This window comes from Pungitius pungitius, unplaced genomic scaffold, assembly GCF_949316345.1.
Source record: "Pungitius pungitius unplaced genomic scaffold, fPunPun2.1 scaffold_42, whole genome shotgun sequence".
In the NCBI taxonomy this organism is placed as follows: Eukaryota; Metazoa; Chordata; class Actinopteri; order Perciformes; family Gasterosteidae; genus Pungitius; species Pungitius pungitius.
The window spans coordinates 112,897-128,526 of record NW_026909920.1 but is presented as its reverse complement, the minus strand read 5'-3'; the positions used below and the strand labels follow the sequence as shown (position 1 = coordinate 128,526).

Here is a 15,630-nt window from a genome sequence, read left to right as displayed (position 1 = left end):
GTGGCTTACGTCCATACCATCGTCAGGCCATTTGAGGTGGCGGGGACTGCAATGGCCATTCACCGATTGGCTGGGACCCCTGGGCGGGTCTTCTCTAGTCCATCCAATTTTCGGCATGGGATGTCACAGCCTTCTTTGCATACCCTTATTTAACCCACACAAAGATGCCAACGGCAGGCGTGTCATAATTCATTGACGCATTATAAAGGATTAGGAAAAAGATAAAAAGCAGCTTACGGCCATACCTCTCTGGTTCCGCCCGATCTCGTCTGATCTCGGAAGCTAAGCAGAGCAGGGCCTGGTTAGTACCTGGATGGAAGACCGCCTGGGAATCCCAGGTGCCGTAAGCTTTTTCACTTCTCTCTCCGAAAGCCGCCGAGCGCCGCAGATTGTACACCTACAAATTACAAAAAGAATATCACATTGTTGAAGAGATGCATGTTTAGTGTTGTTTTAACGTTGGATATGAAAGGAAATTAGACAATATTATCCAAAATGATTCCGTTTCATGATTGCTAAATTAGTGTTGATCAACATTTACGATTGGCATACTATTGTTTGTAATTTAGCCGTTGAAATACAGGTGCTAACCCAACATGTTAGAATTGCCAGTGAAGAAAAGTAAAGTTACCTTCAGGCTTTAGGAACCTCTCTTGCCAATGCTAAGAACTGCTTCAATTTTAGAAAAAGAAACTTCTGATTATCTTTGACACGTTTTAAAGGATTAGGAAAAAGATGAAAAGCAGCTTACGGCCATACCTCTCTGGTTCCGCCCGATCTCGTCTGATCTCGGAAGCTAAGCAGAGCAGGGCCTGGTTAGTACCTGGATGGAAGACCGCCTGGGAATCCCAGGTGCCGTAAGCTTTTTCACTTCTCTCTCTGAAAGCCGCCCAGCGCCGTAGATTGTACACCTACACAATTGTAAAAAAAATGTCACATTGTAGAAGAGATGCAATAGGAAGAAGATGAAAGGTGGCTTACGTCCATACCATCGTCAGGCCATTTGAGGTGGCGGGGACTGCAATGGCCATTCACCGATTGGCTGGGACCCCTGGGCGGGTCTTCTCTAGTCCATCCAATTTTCGGCATGGGATGTCACAGCCTTCTTTGCATACCCTTATTTAACCCACACAAAGATGCCAACGGCAGGCGTGTCATAATTCATTGACGCATTATAAAGGATTAGGAAAAAGATAAAAAGCAGCTTACGGCCATACCTCTCTGGTTCCGCCCGATCTCGTCTGATCTCGGAAGCTAAGCAGAGCAGGGCCTGGTTAGTACCTGGATGGAAGACCGCCTGGGAATCCCAGGTGCCGTAAGCTTTTTCACTTCTCTCTCTGAAAGCCGCCCAGCGCCGTAGATTGTACACCTACACAATTGTAAAAAAAATGTCACATTGTAGAAGAGATGCAATAGGAAGAAGATGAAAGGTGGCTTACGTCCATACCATCGTCAGGCCATTTGAGGTGGCGGGGACTGCAATGGCCATTCACCGATTGGCTGGGACCCCTGGGCGGGTCTTCTCTAGTCCATCCAATTTTCGGCATGGGATGTCACAGCCTTCTTTGCATACCCTTATTTAACCCACACAAAGATGCCAACGGCAGGCGTGTCATAATTCATTGACGCATTATAAAGGATTAGGAAAAAGATAAAAAGCAGCTTACGGCCATACCTCTCTGGTTCCGCCCGATCTCGTCTGATCTCGGAAGCTAAGCAGAGCAGGGCCTGGTTAGTACCTGGATGGAAGACCGCCTGGGAATCCCAGGTGCCGTAAGCTTTTTCACTTCTCTCTCCGAAAGCCGCCGAGCGCCGCAGATTGTACACCTACAAATTACAAAAAGAATATCACATTGTTGAAGAGATGCATGTTTAGTGTTGTTTTAACGTTGGATATGAAAGGAAATTAGACAATATTATCCAAAATGATTCCGTTTCATGATTGCTAAATTAGTGTTGATCAACATTTACGATTGGCATACTATTGTTTGTAATTTAGCCGTTGAAATACAGGTGCTAACCCAACATGTTAGAATTGCCAGTGAAGAAAAGTAAAGTTACCTTCAGGCTTTAGGAACCTCTCTTGCCAATGCTAAGAACTGCTTCAATTTTAGAAAAAGAAACTTCTGATTATCTTTGACACGTTTTAAAGGATTAGGAAAAAGATGAAAAGCAGCTTACGGCCATACCTCTCTGGTTCCGCCCGATCTCGTCTGATCTCGGAAGCTAAGCAGAGCAGGGCCTGGTTAGTACCTGGATGGAAGACCGCCTGGGAATCCCAGGTGCCGTAAGCTTTTTCACTTCTCTCTCTGAAAGCCGCCCAGCGCCGTAGATTGTACACCTACACAATTGTAAAAAAAATGTCACATTGTAGAAGAGATGCAATAGGAAGAAGATGAAAGGTGGCTTACGTCCATACCATCGTCAGGCCATTTGAGGTGGCGGGGACTGCAATGGCCATTCACCGATTGGCTGGGACCCCTGGGCGGGTCTTCTCTAGTCCATCCAATTTTCGGCATGGGATGTCACAGCCTTCTTTGCATACCCTTATTTAACCCACACAAAGATGCCAACGGCAGGCGTGTCATAATTCATTGACGCATTATAAAGGATTAGGAAAAAGATAAAAAGCAGCTTACGGCCATACCTCTCTGGTTCCGCCCGATCTCGTCTGATCTCGGAAGCTAAGCAGAGCAGGGCCTGGTTAGTACCTGGATTGAAGACCGCCTGGGAATCCCAGGTGCCGTAAGCTTTTTCACTTCTCTCTCCGAAAGCCGCCGAGCGCCGCAGATTGTACACCTACAAATTACAAAAAGAATATCACATTGTTGAAGAGATGCATGTTTAGTGTTGTTTTAACGTTGGATATGAAAGGAAATTAGACAATATTATCCAAAATGATTCCGTTTCATGATTGCTAAATTAGTGTTGATCATTATTTACGATTGGCATACTATTGTTTGTAATTTAGCCGTTGAAATACAGGTGCTAACCCAACATGTTAGAATTGCCAGTGAAGAAAAGTAAAGTTACCTTCAGGCTTTAGGAACCTCTCTTGCCAATGCTAAGAACTGCTTCAATTTTAGAAAAAGAAACTTCTGATTATCTTTGACACGTTTTAAAGGATTAGGAAAAAGATGAAAAGCAGCTTACGGCCATACCTCTCTGGTTCCGCCCGATCTCGTCTGATCTCGGAAGCTAAGCAGAGCAGGGCCTGGTTAGTACCTGGATGGAAGACCGCCTGGGAATCCCAGGTGCCGTAAGCTTTTTCACTTCTCTCTCTGAAAGCCGCCCAGCGCCGTAGATTGTACACCTACACAATTGTAAAAAAAATGTCACATTGTAGAAGAGATGCAATAGGAAGAAGATGAAAGGTGGCTTACGTCCATACCATCGTCAGGCCATTTGAGGTGGCGGGGACTGCAATGGCCATTCACCGATTGGCTGGGACCCCTGGGCGGGTCTTCTCTAGTCCATCCAATTTTCGGCATGGGATGTCACAGCCTTCTTTGCATACCCTTATTTAACCCACACAAAGATGCCAACGGCAGGCGTGTCATAATTCATTGACGCATTATAAAGGATTAGGAAAAAGATAAAAAGCAGCTTACGGCCATACCTCTCTGGTTCCGCCCGATCTCGTCTGATCTCGGAAGCTAAGCAGAGCAGGGCCTGGTTAGTACCTGGATGGAAGACCGCCTGGGAATCCCAGGTGCCGTAAGCTTTTTCACTTCTCTCTCCGAAAGCCGCCGAGCGCCGCAGATTGTACACCTACAAATTACAAAAAGAATATCACATTGTTGAAGAGATGCATGTTTAGTGTTGTTTTAACGTTGGATATGAAAGGAAATTAGACAATATTATCCAAAATGATTCCGTTTCATGATTGCTAAATTAGTGTTGATCAACATTTACGATTGGCATACTATTGTTTGTAATTTAGCCGTTGAAATACAGGTGCTAACCCAACATGTTAGAATTGCCAGTGAAGAAAAGTAAAGTTACCTTCAGGCTTTAGGAACCTCTCTTGCCAATGCTAAGAACTGCTTCAATTTTAGAAAAAGAAACTTCTGATTATCTTTGACACGTTTTAAAGGATTAGGAAAAAGATGAAAAGCAGCTTACGGCCATACCTCTCTGGTTCCGCCCGATCTCGTCTGATCTCGGAAGCTAAGCAGAGCAGGGCCTGGTTAGTACCTGGATGGAAGACCGCCTGGGAATCCCAGGTGCCGTAAGCTTTTTCACTTCTCTCTCTGAAAGCCGCCCAGCGCCGTAGATTGTACACCTACACAATTGTAAAAAAAATGTCACATTGTAGAAGAGATGCAATAGGAAGAAGATGAAAGGTGGCTTACGTCCATACCATCGTCAGGCCATTTGAAGTGGCGGGGACTGCAATGGCCATTCACCGATTGGCTGGGACCCCTGGGCGGGTCTTCTCTAGTCCATCCAATTTTCGGCATGGGATGTCACAGCCTTCTTTGCATACCCTTATTTAACCCACACAAAGATGCCAACGGCAGGCGTGTCATAATTCATTGACGCATTATAAAGGATTAGGAAAAAGATAAAAAGCAGCTTACGGCCATACCTCTCTGGTTCCGCCCGATCTCGTCTGATCTCGGAAGCTAAGCAGAGCAGGGCCTGGTTAGTACCTGGATGGAAGACCGCCTGGGAATCCCAGGTGCCGTAAGCTTTTTCACTTCTCTCTCCGAAAGCCGCCGAGCGCCGCAGATTGTACACCAACAAATTACAAAAAGAATATCACATTGTTGAAGAGATGCATGTTTAGTGTTGTTTTAACGTTGGATATGAAAGGAAATTAGACAATATTATCCAAAATGATTCCGTTTCATGATTGCTAAATTAGTGTTGATCAACATTTACGATTGGCATACTATTGTTTGTAATTTAGCCGTTGAAATACAGGTGCTAACCCAACATGTTAGAATTGCCAGTGAAGAAAAGTAAAGTTACCTTCAGGCTTTAGGAACCTCTCTTGCCAATGCTAAGAACTGCTTCAATTTTAGAAAAAGAAACTTCTGATTATCTTTGACACGTTTTAAAGGATTAGGAAAAAGATGAAAAGCAGCTTACGGCCATACCTCTCTGGTTCCGCCCGATCTCGTCTGATCTCGGAAGCTAAGCAGAGCAGGGCCTGGTTAGTACCTGGATGGAAGACCGCCTGGGAATCCCAGGTGCCGTAAGCTTTTTCACTTCTCTCTCTGAAAGCCGCCCAGCGCCGTAGATTGTACACCTACACAATTGTAAAAAAAATGTCACATTGTAGAAGAGATGCAATAGGAAGAAGATGAAAGGTGGCTTACGTCCATACCATCGTCAGGCCATTTGAGGTGGCGGGGACTGCAATGGCCATTCACCGATTGGCTGGGACCCCTGGGCGGGTCTTCTCTAGTCCATCCAATTTTCGGCATGGGATGTCACAGCCTTCTTTGCATACCCTTATTTAACCCACACAAAGATGCCAACGGCAGGCGTGTCATAATTCATTGACGCATTATAAAGGATTAGGAAAAAGATAAAAAGCAGCTTACGGCCATACCTCTCTGGTTCCGCCCGATCTCGTCTGATCTCGGAAGCTAAGCAGAGCAGGGCCTGGTTAGTACCTGGATTGAAGACCGCCTGGGAATCCCAGGTGCCGTAAGCTTTTTCACTTCTCTCTCCGAAAGCCGCCGAGCGCCGCAGATTGTACACCTACAAATTACAAAAAGAATATCACATTGTTGAAGAGATGCATGTTTAGTGTTGTTTTAACGTTGGATATGAAAGGAAATTAGACAATATTATCCAAAATGATTCCGTTTCATGATTGCTAAATTAGTGTTGATCATTATTTACGATTGGCATACTATTGTTTGTAATTTAGCCGTTGAAATACAGGTGCTAACCCAACATGTTAGAATTGCCAGTGAAGAAAAGTAAAGTTACCTTCAGGCTTTAGGAACCTCTCTTGCCAATGCTAAGAACTGCTTCAATTTTAGAAAAAGAAACTTCTGATTATCTTTGACACGTTTTAAAGGATTAGGAAAAAGATGAAAAGCAGCTTACGGCCATACCTCTCTGGTTCCGCCCGATCTCGTCTGATCTCGGAAGCTAAGCAGAGCAGGGCCTGGTTAGTACCTGGATGGAAGACCGCCTGGGAATCCCAGGTGCCGTAAGCTTTTTCACTTCTCTCTCTGAAAGCCGCCCAGCGCCGTAGATTGTACACCTACACAATTGTAAAAAAAATGTCACATTGTAGAAGAGATGCAATAGGAAGAAGATGAAAGGTGGCTTACGTCCATACCATCGTCAGGCCATTTGAGGTGGCGGGGACTGCAATGGCCATTCACCGATTGGCTGGGACCCCTGGGCGGGTCTTCTCTAGTCCATCCAATTTTCGGCATGGGATGTCACAGCCTTCTTTGCATACCCTTATTTAACCCACACAAAGATGCCAACGGCAGGCGTGTCATAATTCATTGACGCATTATAAAGGATTAGGAAAAAGATAAAAAGCAGCTTACGGCCATACCTCTCTGGTTCCGCCCGATCTCGTCTGATCTCGGAAGCTAAGCAGAGCAGGGCCTGGTTAGTACCTGGATGGAAGACCGCCTGGGAATCCCAGGTGCCGTAAGCTTTTTCACTTCTCTCTCCGAAAGCCGCCGAGCGCCGCAGATTGTACACCTACAAATTACAAAAAGAATATCACATTGTTGAAGAGATGCATGTTTAGTGTTGTTTTAACGTTGGATATGAAAGGAAATTAGACAATATTATCCAAAATGATTCCGTTTCATGATTGCTAAATTAGTGTTGATCAACATTTACGATTGGCATACTATTGTTTGTAATTTAGCCGTTGAAATACAGGTGCTAACCCAACATGTTAGAATTGCCAGTGAAGAAAAGTAAAGTTACCTTCAGGCTTTAGGAACCTCTCTTGCCAATGCTAAGAACTGCTTCAATTTTAGAAAAAGAAACTTCTGATTATCTTTGACACGTTTTAAAGGATTAGGAAAAAGATGAAAAGCAGCTTACGGCCATACCTCTCTGGTTCCGCCCGATCTCGTCTGATCTCGGAAGCTAAGCAGAGCAGGGCCTGGTTAGTACCTGGATGGAAGACCGCCTGGGAATCCCAGGTGCCGTAAGCTTTTTCACTTCTCTCTCTGAAAGCCGCCCAGCGCCGTAGATTGTACACCTACACAATTGTAAAAAAAAATTCACATTGTAGAAGAGATGCAATAGGAAGAAGATGAAAGGTGGCTTACGTCCATACCATCGTCAGGCCATTTGAGGTGGCGGGGACTGCAATGGCCATTCACCGATTGGCTGGGACCCCTGGGCGGGTCTTCTCTAGTCCATCCAATTTTCGGCATGGGATGTCACAGCCTTCTTTGCATACCCTTATTTAACCCACACAAAGATGCCAACGGCAGGCGTGTCATAATTCATTGACGCATTATAAAGGATTAGGAAAAAGATAAAAAGCAGCTTACGGCCATACCTCTCTGGTTCCGCCCGATCTCGTCTGATCTCGGAAGCTAAGCAGAGCAGGGCCTGGTTAGTACCTGGATGGAAGACCGCCTGGGAATCCCAGGTGCCGTAAGCTTTTTCACTTCTCTCTCCGAAAGCCGCCGAGCGCCGCAGATTGTACACCTACAAATTACAAAAAGAATATCACATTGTTGAAGAGATGCATGTTTAGTGTTGTTTTAACGTTGGATATGAAAGGAAATTAGACAATAATATCCAAAATGATTCCGTTTCATGATTGCTAAATTAGTGTTGATCAACATTTACGATTGGCATACTATTGTTTGTAATTTAGCCGTTGAAATACAGGTGCTAACCCAACATGTTAGAATTGCCAGTGAAGAAAAGTAAAGTTACCTTCAGGCTTTAGGAACCTCTCTTGCCAATGCTAAGAACTGCTTCAATTTTAGAAAAAGAAACTTCTGATTATCTTTGACACGTTTTAAAGGATTAGGAAAAAGATGAAAAGCAGCTTACGGCCATACCTCTCTGGTTCCGCCCGATCTCGTCTGATCTCGGAAGCTAAGCAGAGCAGGGCCTGGTTAGTACCTGGATGGAAGACCGCCTGGGAATCCCAGGTGCCGTAAGCTTTTTCACTTCTCTCTCTGAAAGCCGCCCAGCGCCGTAGATTGTACACCTACACAATTGTAAAAAAAATGTCACATTGTAGAAGAGATGCAATAGGAAGAAGATGAAAGGTGGCTTACGTCCATACCATCGTCAGGCCATTTGAGGTGGCGGGGACTGCAATGGCCATTCACCGATTGGCTGGGACCCCTGGGCGGGTCTTCTCTAGTCCATCCAATTTTCGGCATGGGATGTCACAGCCTTCTTTGCATACCCTTATTTAACCCACACAAAGATGCCAACGGCAGGCGTGTCATAATTCATTGACGCATTATAAAGGATTAGGAAAAAGATAAAAAGCAGCTTACGGCCATACCTCTCTGGTTCCGCCCGATCTCGTCTGATCTCGGAAGCTAAGCAGAGCAGGGCCTGGTTAGTACCTGGATGGAAGACCGCCTGGGAATCCCAGGTGCCGTAAGCTTTTTCACTTCTCTCTCCGAAAGCCGCCGAGCGCCGCAGATTGTACACCTACAAATTACAAAAAGAATATCACATTGTTGAAGAGATGCATGTTTAGTGTTGTTTTAACGTTGGATATGAAAGGAAATTAGACAATATTATCCAAAATGATTCCGTTTCATGATTGCTAAATTAGTGTTGATCAACATTTACGATTGGCATACTATTGTTTGTAATTTAGCCGTTGAAATACAGGTGCTAACCCAACATGTTAGAATTGCCAGTGAAGAAAAGTAAAGTTACCTTCAGGCTTTAGGAACCTCTCTTGCCAATGCTAAGAACTGCTTCAATTTTAGAAAAAGAAACTTCTGATTATCTTTGACACGTTTTAAAGGATTAGGAAAAAGATGAAAAGCAGCTTACGGCCATACCTCTCTGGTTCCGCCCGATCTCGTCTGATCTCGGAAGCTAAGCAGAGCAGGGCCTGGTTAGTACCTGGATGGAAGACCGCCTGGGAATCCCAGGTGCCGTAAGCTTTTTCACTTCTCTCTCTGAAAGCCGCCCAGCTCCGTAGATTGTACACCTACACAATTGTAAAAAAAAATGTCACATTGTAGAAGAGATGCAATAGGAAGAAGATGAAAGGTGGCTTACGTCCATACCATCGTCAGGCCATTTGAGGTGGCGGGGACTGCAATGGCCATTCACCGATTGGCTGGGACCCCTGGGCGGGTCTTCTCTAGTCCATCCAATTTTCGGCATGGGATGTCACAGCCTTCTTTGCATACCCTTATTTAACCCACACAAAGATGCCAACGGCAGGCGTGTCATAATTCATTGACGCATTATAAAGGATTAGGAAAAAGATAAAAAGCAGCTTACGGCCATACCTCTCTGGTTCCGCCCGATCTCGTCTGATCTCGGAAGCTAAGCAGAGCAGGGCCTGGTTAGTACCTGGATGGAAGACCGCCTGGGAATCCCAGGTGCCGTAAGCTTTTTCACTTCTCTCTCCGAAAGCCGCCGAGCGCCGCAGATTGTACACCTACAAATTACAAAAAGAATATCACATTGTTGAAGAGATGCATGTTTAGTGTGGTTTTAACGTTGGATATGAAAGGAAATTAGACAATATTATCCAAAATGATTCCGTTTCATGATTGCTAAATTAGTGTTGATCAACATTTACGATTGGCATACTATTGTTTGTAATTTAGCCGTTGAAATACAGGTGCTAACCCAACATGTTAGAATTGCCAGTGAAGAAAAGTAAAGTTACCTTCAGGCTTTAGGAACCTCTCTTGCCAATGCTAAGAACTGCTTCAATTTTAGAAAAAGAAACTTCTGATTATCTTTGACACGTTTTAAAGGATTAGGAAAAAGATGAAAAGCAGCTTACGGCCATACCTCTCTGGTTCCGCCCGATCTCGTCTGATCTCGGAAGCTAAGCAGAGCAGGGCCTGGTTAGTACCTGGATGGAAGACCGCCTGGGAATCCCAGGTGCCGTAAGCTTTTTCACTTCTCTCTCTGAAAGCCGCCCAGCGCCGTAGATTGTACACCTACACAATTGTAAAAAAAAATTCACATTGTAGAAGAGATGCAATAGGAAGAAGATGAAAGGTGGCTTACGTCCATACCATCGTCAGGCCATTTGAGGTGGCGGGGACTGCAATGGCCATTCACCGATTGGCTGGGACCCCTGGGCGGGTCTTCTCTAGTCCATCCAATTTTCGGCATGGGATGTCACAGCCTTCTTTGCATACCCTTATTTAACCCACACAAAGATGCCAACGGCAGGCGTGTCATAATTCATTGACGCATTATAAAGGATTAGGAAAAAGATAAAAAGCAGCTTACGGCCATACCTCTCTGGTTCCGCCCGATCTCGTCTGATCTCGGAAGCTAAGCAGAGCAGGGCCTGGTTAGTACCTGGATGGAAGACCGCCTGGGAATCCCAGGTGCCGTAAGCTTTTTCACTTCTCTCTCCGAAAGCCGCCGAGCGCCGCAGATTGTACACCTACAAATTACAAAAAGAATATCACATTGTTGAAGAGATGCATGTTTAGTGTTGTTTTAACGTTGGATATGAAAGGAAATTAGACAATATTATCCAAAATGATTCCGTTTCATGATTGCTAAATTAGTGTTGATCAACATTTACGATTGGCATACTATTGTTTGTAATTTAGCCGTTGAAATACAGGTGCTAACCCAACATGTTAGAATTGCCAGTGAAGAAAAGTAAAGTTACCTTCAGGCTTTAGGAACCTCTCTTGCCAATGCTAAGAACTGCTTCAATTTTAGAAAAAGAAACTTCTGATTATCTTTGACACGTTTTAAAGGATTAGGAAAAAGATGAAAAGCAGCTTACGGCCATACCTCTCTGGTTCCGCCCGATCTCGTCTGATCTCGGAAGCTAAGCAGAGCAGGGCCTGGTTAGTACCTGGATGGAAGACCGCCTGGGAATCCCAGGTGCCGTAAGCTTTTTCACTTCTCTCTCTGAAAGCCGCCCAGCGCCGTAGATTGTACACCTACACAATTGTAAAAAAAAATTCACATTGTAGAAGAGATGCAATAGGAAGAAGATGAAAGGTGGCTTACGTCCATACCATCGTCAGGCCATTTGAGGTGGCGGGGACTGCAATGGCCATTCACCGATTGGCTGGGACCCCTGGGCGGGTCTTCTCTAGTCCATCCAATTTTCGGCATGGGATGTCACAGCCTTCTTTGCATACCCTTATTTAACCCACACAAAGATGCCAACGGCAGGCGTGTCATAATTCATTGACGCATTATAAAGGATTAGGAAAAAGATAAAAAGCAGCTTACGGCCATACCTCTCTGGTTCCGCCCGATCTCGTCTGATCTCGGAAGCTAAGCAGAGCAGGGCCTGGTTAGTACCTGGATGGAAGACCGCCTGGGAATCCCAGGTGCCGTAAGCTTTTTCACTTCTCTCTCCGAAAGCCGCCGAGCGCCGCAGATTGTACACCTACAAATTACAAAAAGAATATCACATTGTTGAAGAGATGCATGTTTAGTGTTGTTTTAACGTTGGATATGAAAGGAAATTAGACAATATTATCCAAAATGATTCCGTTTCATGATTGCTAAATTAGTGTTGATCAACATTTACGATTGGCATACTATTGTTTGTAATTTAGCCGTTGAAATACAGGTGCTAACCCAACATGTTAGAATTGCCAGTGAAGAAAAGTAAAGTTACCTTCAGGCTTTAGGAACCTCTCTTGCCAATGCTAAGAACTGCTTCAATTTTAGAAAAAGAAACTTCTGATTATCTTTGACACGTTTTAAAGGATTAGGAAAAAGATGAAAAGCAGCTTACGGCCATACCTCTCTGGTTCCGCCCGATCTCGTCTGATCTCGGAAGCTAAGCAGAGCAGGGCCTGGTTAGTACCTGGATGGAAGACCGCCTGGGAATCCCAGGTGCCGTAAGCTTTTTCACTTCTCTCTCTGAAAGCCGCCCAGCGCCGTAGATTGTACACCTACACAATTGTAAAAAAAATGTCACATTGTAGAAGAGATGCAATAGGAAGAAGATGAAAGGTGGCTTACGTCCATACCATCGTCAGGCCATTTGAGGTGGCGGGGACTGCAATGGCCATTCACCGATTGGCTGGGACCCCTGGGCGGGTCTTCTCTAGTCCATCCAATTTTCGGCATGGGATGTCACAGCCTTCTTTGCATACCCTTATTTAACCCACACAAAGATGCCAACGGCAGGCGTGTCATAATTCATTGACGCATTATAAAGGATTAGGAAAAAGATAAAAAGCAGCTTACGGCCATACCTCTCTGGTTCCGCCCGATCTCGTCTGATCTCGGAAGCTAAGCAGAGCAGGGCCTGGTTAGTACCTGGATGGAAGACCGCCTGGGAATCCCAGGTGCCGTAAGCTTTTTCACTTCTCTCTCCGAAAGCCGCCGAGCGCCGCAGATTGTACACCTACAAATTACAAAAAGAATATCACATTGTTGAAGAGATGCATGTTTAGTGTTGTTTTAACGTTGGATATGAAAGGAAATTAGACAATATTATCCAAAATGATTCCGTTTCATGATTGCTAAATTAGTGTTGATCAACATTTACGATTGGCATACTATTGTTTGTAATTTAGCCGTTGAAATACAGGTGCTAACCCAACATGTTAGAATTGCCAGTGAAGAAAAGTAAAGTTACCTTCAGGCTTTAGGAACCTCTCTTGCCAATGCTAAGAACTGCTTCAATTTTAGAAAAAGAAACTTCTGATTATCTTTGACACGTTTTAAAGGATTAGGAAAAAGATGAAAAGCAGCTTACGGCCATACCTCTCTGGTTCCGCCCGATCTCGTCTGATCTCGGAAGCTAAGCAGAGCAGGGCCTGGTTAGTACCTGGATGGAAGACCGCCTGGGAATCCCAGGTGCCGTAAGCTTTTTCACTTCTCTCTCTGAAAGCCGCCCAGCGCCGTAGATTGTACACCTACACAATTGTAAAAAAAATGTCACATTGTAGAAGAGATGCAATAGGAAGAAGATGAAAGGTGGCTTACGTCCATACCATCGTCAGGCCATTTGAGGTGGCGGGGACTGCAATGGCCATTCACCGATTGGCTGGGACCCCTGGGCGGGTCTTCTCTAGTCCATCCAATTTTCGGCATGGGATGTCACAGCCTTCTTTGCATACCCTTATTTAACCCACACAAAGATGCCAACGGCAGGCGTGTCATAATTCATTGACGCATTATAAAGGATTAGGAAAAAGATAAAAAGCAGCTTACGGCCATACCTCTCTGGTTCCGCCCGATCTCGTCTGATCTCGGAAGCTAAGCAGAGCAGGGCCTGGTTAGTACCTGGATGGAAGACCGCCTGGGAATCCCAGGTGCCGTAAGCTTTTTCACTTCTCTCTCTGAAAGCCGCCCAGCGCCGTAGATTGTACACCTACACAATTGTAAAAAAAATGTCACATTGTAGAAGAGATGCAATAGGAAGAAGATGAAAGGTGGCTTACGTCCATACCATCGTCAGGCCATTTGAGGTGGCGGGGACTGCAATGGCCATTCACCGATTGGCTGGGACCCCTGGGCGGGTCTTCTCTAGTCCATCCAATTTTCGGCATGGGATGTCACAGCCTTCTTTGCATACCCTTATTTAACCCACACAAAGATGCCAACGGCAGGCGTGTCATAATTCATTGACGCATTATAAAGGATTAGGAAAAAGATAAAAAGCAGCTTACGGCCATACCTCTCTGGTTCCGCCCGATCTCGTCTGATCTCGGAAGCTAAGCAGAGCAGGGCCTGGTTAGTACCTGGATGGAAGACCGCCTGGGAATCCCAGGTGCCGTAAGCTTTTTCACTTCTCTCTCCGAAAGCCGCCGAGCGCCGCAGATTGTACACCTACAAATTACAAAAAGAATATCACATTGTTGAAGAGATGCATGTTTAGTGTTGTTTTAACGTTGGATATGAAAGGAAATTAGACAATATTATCCAAAATGATTCCGTTTCATGATTGCTAAATTAGTGTTGATCAACATTTACGATTGGCATACTATTGTTTGTAATTTAGCCGTTGAAATACAGGTGCTAACCCAACATGTTAGAATTGCCAGTGAAGAAAAGTAAAGTTACCTTCAGGCTTTAGGAACCTCTCTTGCCAATGCTAAGAACTGCTTCAATTTTAGAAAAAGAAACTTCTGATTATCTTTGACACGTTTTAAAGGATTAGGAAAAAGATGAAAAGCAGCTTACGGCCATACCTCTCTGGTTCCGCCCGATCTCGTCTGATCTCGGAAGCTAAGCAGAGCAGGGCCTGGTTAGTACCTGGATGGAAGACCGCCTGGGAATCCCAGGTGCCGTAAGCTTTTTCACTTCTCTCTCTGAAAGCCGCCCAGCGCCGTAGATTGTACACCTACACAATTGTAAAAAAAATGTCACATTGTAGAAGAGATGCAATAGGAAGAAGATGAAAGGTGGCTTACGTCCATACCATCGTCAGGCCATTTGAGGTGGCGGGGACTGCAATGGCCATTCACCGATTGGCTGGGACCCCTGGGCGGGTCTTCTCTAGTCCATCCAATTTTCGGCATGGGATGTCACAGCCTTCTTTGCATACCCTTATTTAACCCACACAAAGATGCCAACGGCAGGCGTGTCATAATTCATTGACGCATTATAAAGGATTAGGAAAAAGATAAAAAGCAGCTTACGGCCATACCTCTCTGGTTCCGCCCGATCTCGTCTGATCTCGGAAGCTAAGCAGAGCAGGGCCTGGTTAGTACCTGGATTGAAGACCGCCTGGGAATCCCAGGTGCCGTAAGCTTTTTCACTTCTCTCTCCGAAAGCCGCCGAGCGCCGCAGATTGTACACCTACAAATTACAAAAAGAATATCACATTGTTGAAGAGATGCATGTTTAGTGTTGTTTTAACGTTGGATATGAAAGGAAATTAGACAATATTATCCAAAATGATTCCGTTTCATGATTGCTAAATTAGTGTTGATCATTATTTACGATTGGCATACTATTGTTTGTAATTTAGCCGTTGAAATACAGGTGCTAACCCAACATGTTAGAATTGCCAGTGAAGAAAAGTAAAGTTACCTTCAGGCTTTAGGAACCTCTCTTGCCAATGCTAAGAACTGCTTCAATTTTAGAAAAAGAAACTTCTGATTATCTTTGACACGTTTTAAAGGATTAGGAAAAAGATGAAAAGCAGCTTACGGCCATACCTCTCTGGTTCCGCCCGATCTCGTCTGATCTCGGAAGCTAAGCAGAGCAGGGCCTGGTTAGTACCTGGATGGAAGACCGCCTGGGAATCCCAGGTGCCGTAAGCTTTTTCACTTCTCTCTCTGAAAGCCGCCCAGCGCCGTAGATTGTACACCTACACAATTGTAAAAAAAATGTCACATTGTAGAAGAGATGCAATAGGAAGAAGATGAAAGGTGGCTTACGTCCATACCATCGTCAGGCCATTTGAGGTGGCGGGGACTGCAATGGCCATTCACCGATTGGCTGGGACCCCTGGGCGGGTCTTCTCTAGTCCATCCAATTTTCGGCATGGGATGTCACAGCCTT

General features: G+C 45.0%; 32 non-coding genes across 32 annotated transcripts; all 32 read left to right on the top strand.

Moving 5' to 3' along the window:
- Positions 1-231: 231 nt before the first annotated feature.
- On the top strand, positions 232-350 carry LOC134123917 (5S ribosomal RNA). The gene has a single exon (XR_009955401.1). It is a non-coding gene; the product is annotated as a 5S ribosomal RNA (ribosomal RNA).
- A 395-nt stretch (positions 351-745) lies between these two features.
- Positions 746-864, top strand: LOC134123916 (5S ribosomal RNA). Its single transcript, XR_009955400.1, has one exon. It is a non-coding gene; the product is annotated as a 5S ribosomal RNA (ribosomal RNA).
- A 339-nt stretch (positions 865-1,203) lies between these two features.
- LOC134123915 (5S ribosomal RNA) lies at positions 1,204-1,322 on the top strand. The gene has a single exon (XR_009955399.1). It is a non-coding gene; the product is annotated as a 5S ribosomal RNA (ribosomal RNA).
- A 339-nt stretch (positions 1,323-1,661) lies between these two features.
- On the top strand, positions 1,662-1,780 carry LOC134123914 (5S ribosomal RNA). Its single transcript, XR_009955398.1, has one exon. It is a non-coding gene; the product is annotated as a 5S ribosomal RNA (ribosomal RNA).
- Positions 1,781-2,175: 395 nt separating this feature from the next.
- Positions 2,176-2,294, top strand: LOC134123913 (5S ribosomal RNA). Its single transcript, XR_009955396.1, has one exon. It is a non-coding gene; the product is annotated as a 5S ribosomal RNA (ribosomal RNA).
- A 339-nt stretch (positions 2,295-2,633) lies between these two features.
- On the top strand, positions 2,634-2,752 carry LOC134124112 (5S ribosomal RNA). The gene has a single exon (XR_009955595.1). It is a non-coding gene; the product is annotated as a 5S ribosomal RNA (ribosomal RNA).
- Positions 2,753-3,147: 395 nt separating this feature from the next.
- Positions 3,148-3,266, top strand: LOC134123911 (5S ribosomal RNA). The gene has a single exon (XR_009955394.1). It is a non-coding gene; the product is annotated as a 5S ribosomal RNA (ribosomal RNA).
- A 339-nt stretch (positions 3,267-3,605) lies between these two features.
- Positions 3,606-3,724, top strand: LOC134123910 (5S ribosomal RNA). Its single transcript, XR_009955393.1, has one exon. It is a non-coding gene; the product is annotated as a 5S ribosomal RNA (ribosomal RNA).
- A 395-nt stretch (positions 3,725-4,119) lies between these two features.
- Positions 4,120-4,238, top strand: LOC134123909 (5S ribosomal RNA). The gene has a single exon (XR_009955392.1). It is a non-coding gene; the product is annotated as a 5S ribosomal RNA (ribosomal RNA).
- Positions 4,239-4,577: 339 nt separating this feature from the next.
- LOC134123908 (5S ribosomal RNA) lies at positions 4,578-4,696 on the top strand. Its single transcript, XR_009955391.1, has one exon. It is a non-coding gene; the product is annotated as a 5S ribosomal RNA (ribosomal RNA).
- Positions 4,697-5,091: 395 nt separating this feature from the next.
- On the top strand, positions 5,092-5,210 carry LOC134123907 (5S ribosomal RNA). Its single transcript, XR_009955390.1, has one exon. It is a non-coding gene; the product is annotated as a 5S ribosomal RNA (ribosomal RNA).
- A 339-nt stretch (positions 5,211-5,549) lies between these two features.
- Positions 5,550-5,668, top strand: LOC134124111 (5S ribosomal RNA). The gene has a single exon (XR_009955594.1). It is a non-coding gene; the product is annotated as a 5S ribosomal RNA (ribosomal RNA).
- Positions 5,669-6,063: 395 nt separating this feature from the next.
- Positions 6,064-6,182, top strand: LOC134123906 (5S ribosomal RNA). Its single transcript, XR_009955389.1, has one exon. It is a non-coding gene; the product is annotated as a 5S ribosomal RNA (ribosomal RNA).
- Positions 6,183-6,521: 339 nt separating this feature from the next.
- Positions 6,522-6,640, top strand: LOC134123905 (5S ribosomal RNA). The gene has a single exon (XR_009955388.1). It is a non-coding gene; the product is annotated as a 5S ribosomal RNA (ribosomal RNA).
- Positions 6,641-7,035: 395 nt separating this feature from the next.
- LOC134123904 (5S ribosomal RNA) lies at positions 7,036-7,154 on the top strand. The gene has a single exon (XR_009955387.1). It is a non-coding gene; the product is annotated as a 5S ribosomal RNA (ribosomal RNA).
- A 339-nt stretch (positions 7,155-7,493) lies between these two features.
- LOC134123903 (5S ribosomal RNA) lies at positions 7,494-7,612 on the top strand. The gene has a single exon (XR_009955386.1). It is a non-coding gene; the product is annotated as a 5S ribosomal RNA (ribosomal RNA).
- A 395-nt stretch (positions 7,613-8,007) lies between these two features.
- LOC134123902 (5S ribosomal RNA) lies at positions 8,008-8,126 on the top strand. Its single transcript, XR_009955385.1, has one exon. It is a non-coding gene; the product is annotated as a 5S ribosomal RNA (ribosomal RNA).
- Positions 8,127-8,465: 339 nt separating this feature from the next.
- Positions 8,466-8,584, top strand: LOC134123900 (5S ribosomal RNA). The gene has a single exon (XR_009955383.1). It is a non-coding gene; the product is annotated as a 5S ribosomal RNA (ribosomal RNA).
- A 395-nt stretch (positions 8,585-8,979) lies between these two features.
- Positions 8,980-9,098, top strand: LOC134123899 (5S ribosomal RNA). Its single transcript, XR_009955382.1, has one exon. It is a non-coding gene; the product is annotated as a 5S ribosomal RNA (ribosomal RNA).
- A 340-nt stretch (positions 9,099-9,438) lies between these two features.
- On the top strand, positions 9,439-9,557 carry LOC134123898 (5S ribosomal RNA). Its single transcript, XR_009955381.1, has one exon. It is a non-coding gene; the product is annotated as a 5S ribosomal RNA (ribosomal RNA).
- Positions 9,558-9,952: 395 nt separating this feature from the next.
- On the top strand, positions 9,953-10,071 carry LOC134123897 (5S ribosomal RNA). Its single transcript, XR_009955380.1, has one exon. It is a non-coding gene; the product is annotated as a 5S ribosomal RNA (ribosomal RNA).
- A 339-nt stretch (positions 10,072-10,410) lies between these two features.
- On the top strand, positions 10,411-10,529 carry LOC134123896 (5S ribosomal RNA). The gene has a single exon (XR_009955379.1). It is a non-coding gene; the product is annotated as a 5S ribosomal RNA (ribosomal RNA).
- A 395-nt stretch (positions 10,530-10,924) lies between these two features.
- On the top strand, positions 10,925-11,043 carry LOC134123895 (5S ribosomal RNA). Its single transcript, XR_009955378.1, has one exon. It is a non-coding gene; the product is annotated as a 5S ribosomal RNA (ribosomal RNA).
- Positions 11,044-11,382: 339 nt separating this feature from the next.
- LOC134123894 (5S ribosomal RNA) lies at positions 11,383-11,501 on the top strand. The gene has a single exon (XR_009955377.1). It is a non-coding gene; the product is annotated as a 5S ribosomal RNA (ribosomal RNA).
- Positions 11,502-11,896: 395 nt separating this feature from the next.
- On the top strand, positions 11,897-12,015 carry LOC134123893 (5S ribosomal RNA). Its single transcript, XR_009955376.1, has one exon. It is a non-coding gene; the product is annotated as a 5S ribosomal RNA (ribosomal RNA).
- Positions 12,016-12,354: 339 nt separating this feature from the next.
- On the top strand, positions 12,355-12,473 carry LOC134123892 (5S ribosomal RNA). The gene has a single exon (XR_009955375.1). It is a non-coding gene; the product is annotated as a 5S ribosomal RNA (ribosomal RNA).
- Positions 12,474-12,868: 395 nt separating this feature from the next.
- Positions 12,869-12,987, top strand: LOC134123891 (5S ribosomal RNA). The gene has a single exon (XR_009955374.1). It is a non-coding gene; the product is annotated as a 5S ribosomal RNA (ribosomal RNA).
- A 339-nt stretch (positions 12,988-13,326) lies between these two features.
- On the top strand, positions 13,327-13,445 carry LOC134123889 (5S ribosomal RNA). Its single transcript, XR_009955372.1, has one exon. It is a non-coding gene; the product is annotated as a 5S ribosomal RNA (ribosomal RNA).
- Positions 13,446-13,784: 339 nt separating this feature from the next.
- On the top strand, positions 13,785-13,903 carry LOC134123888 (5S ribosomal RNA). The gene has a single exon (XR_009955371.1). It is a non-coding gene; the product is annotated as a 5S ribosomal RNA (ribosomal RNA).
- A 395-nt stretch (positions 13,904-14,298) lies between these two features.
- Positions 14,299-14,417, top strand: LOC134123887 (5S ribosomal RNA). Its single transcript, XR_009955370.1, has one exon. It is a non-coding gene; the product is annotated as a 5S ribosomal RNA (ribosomal RNA).
- A 339-nt stretch (positions 14,418-14,756) lies between these two features.
- LOC134124110 (5S ribosomal RNA) lies at positions 14,757-14,875 on the top strand. The gene has a single exon (XR_009955593.1). It is a non-coding gene; the product is annotated as a 5S ribosomal RNA (ribosomal RNA).
- A 395-nt stretch (positions 14,876-15,270) lies between these two features.
- LOC134123886 (5S ribosomal RNA) lies at positions 15,271-15,389 on the top strand. The gene has a single exon (XR_009955369.1). It is a non-coding gene; the product is annotated as a 5S ribosomal RNA (ribosomal RNA).
- The last annotated feature ends 241 nt before the right edge of the window (positions 15,390-15,630 follow it).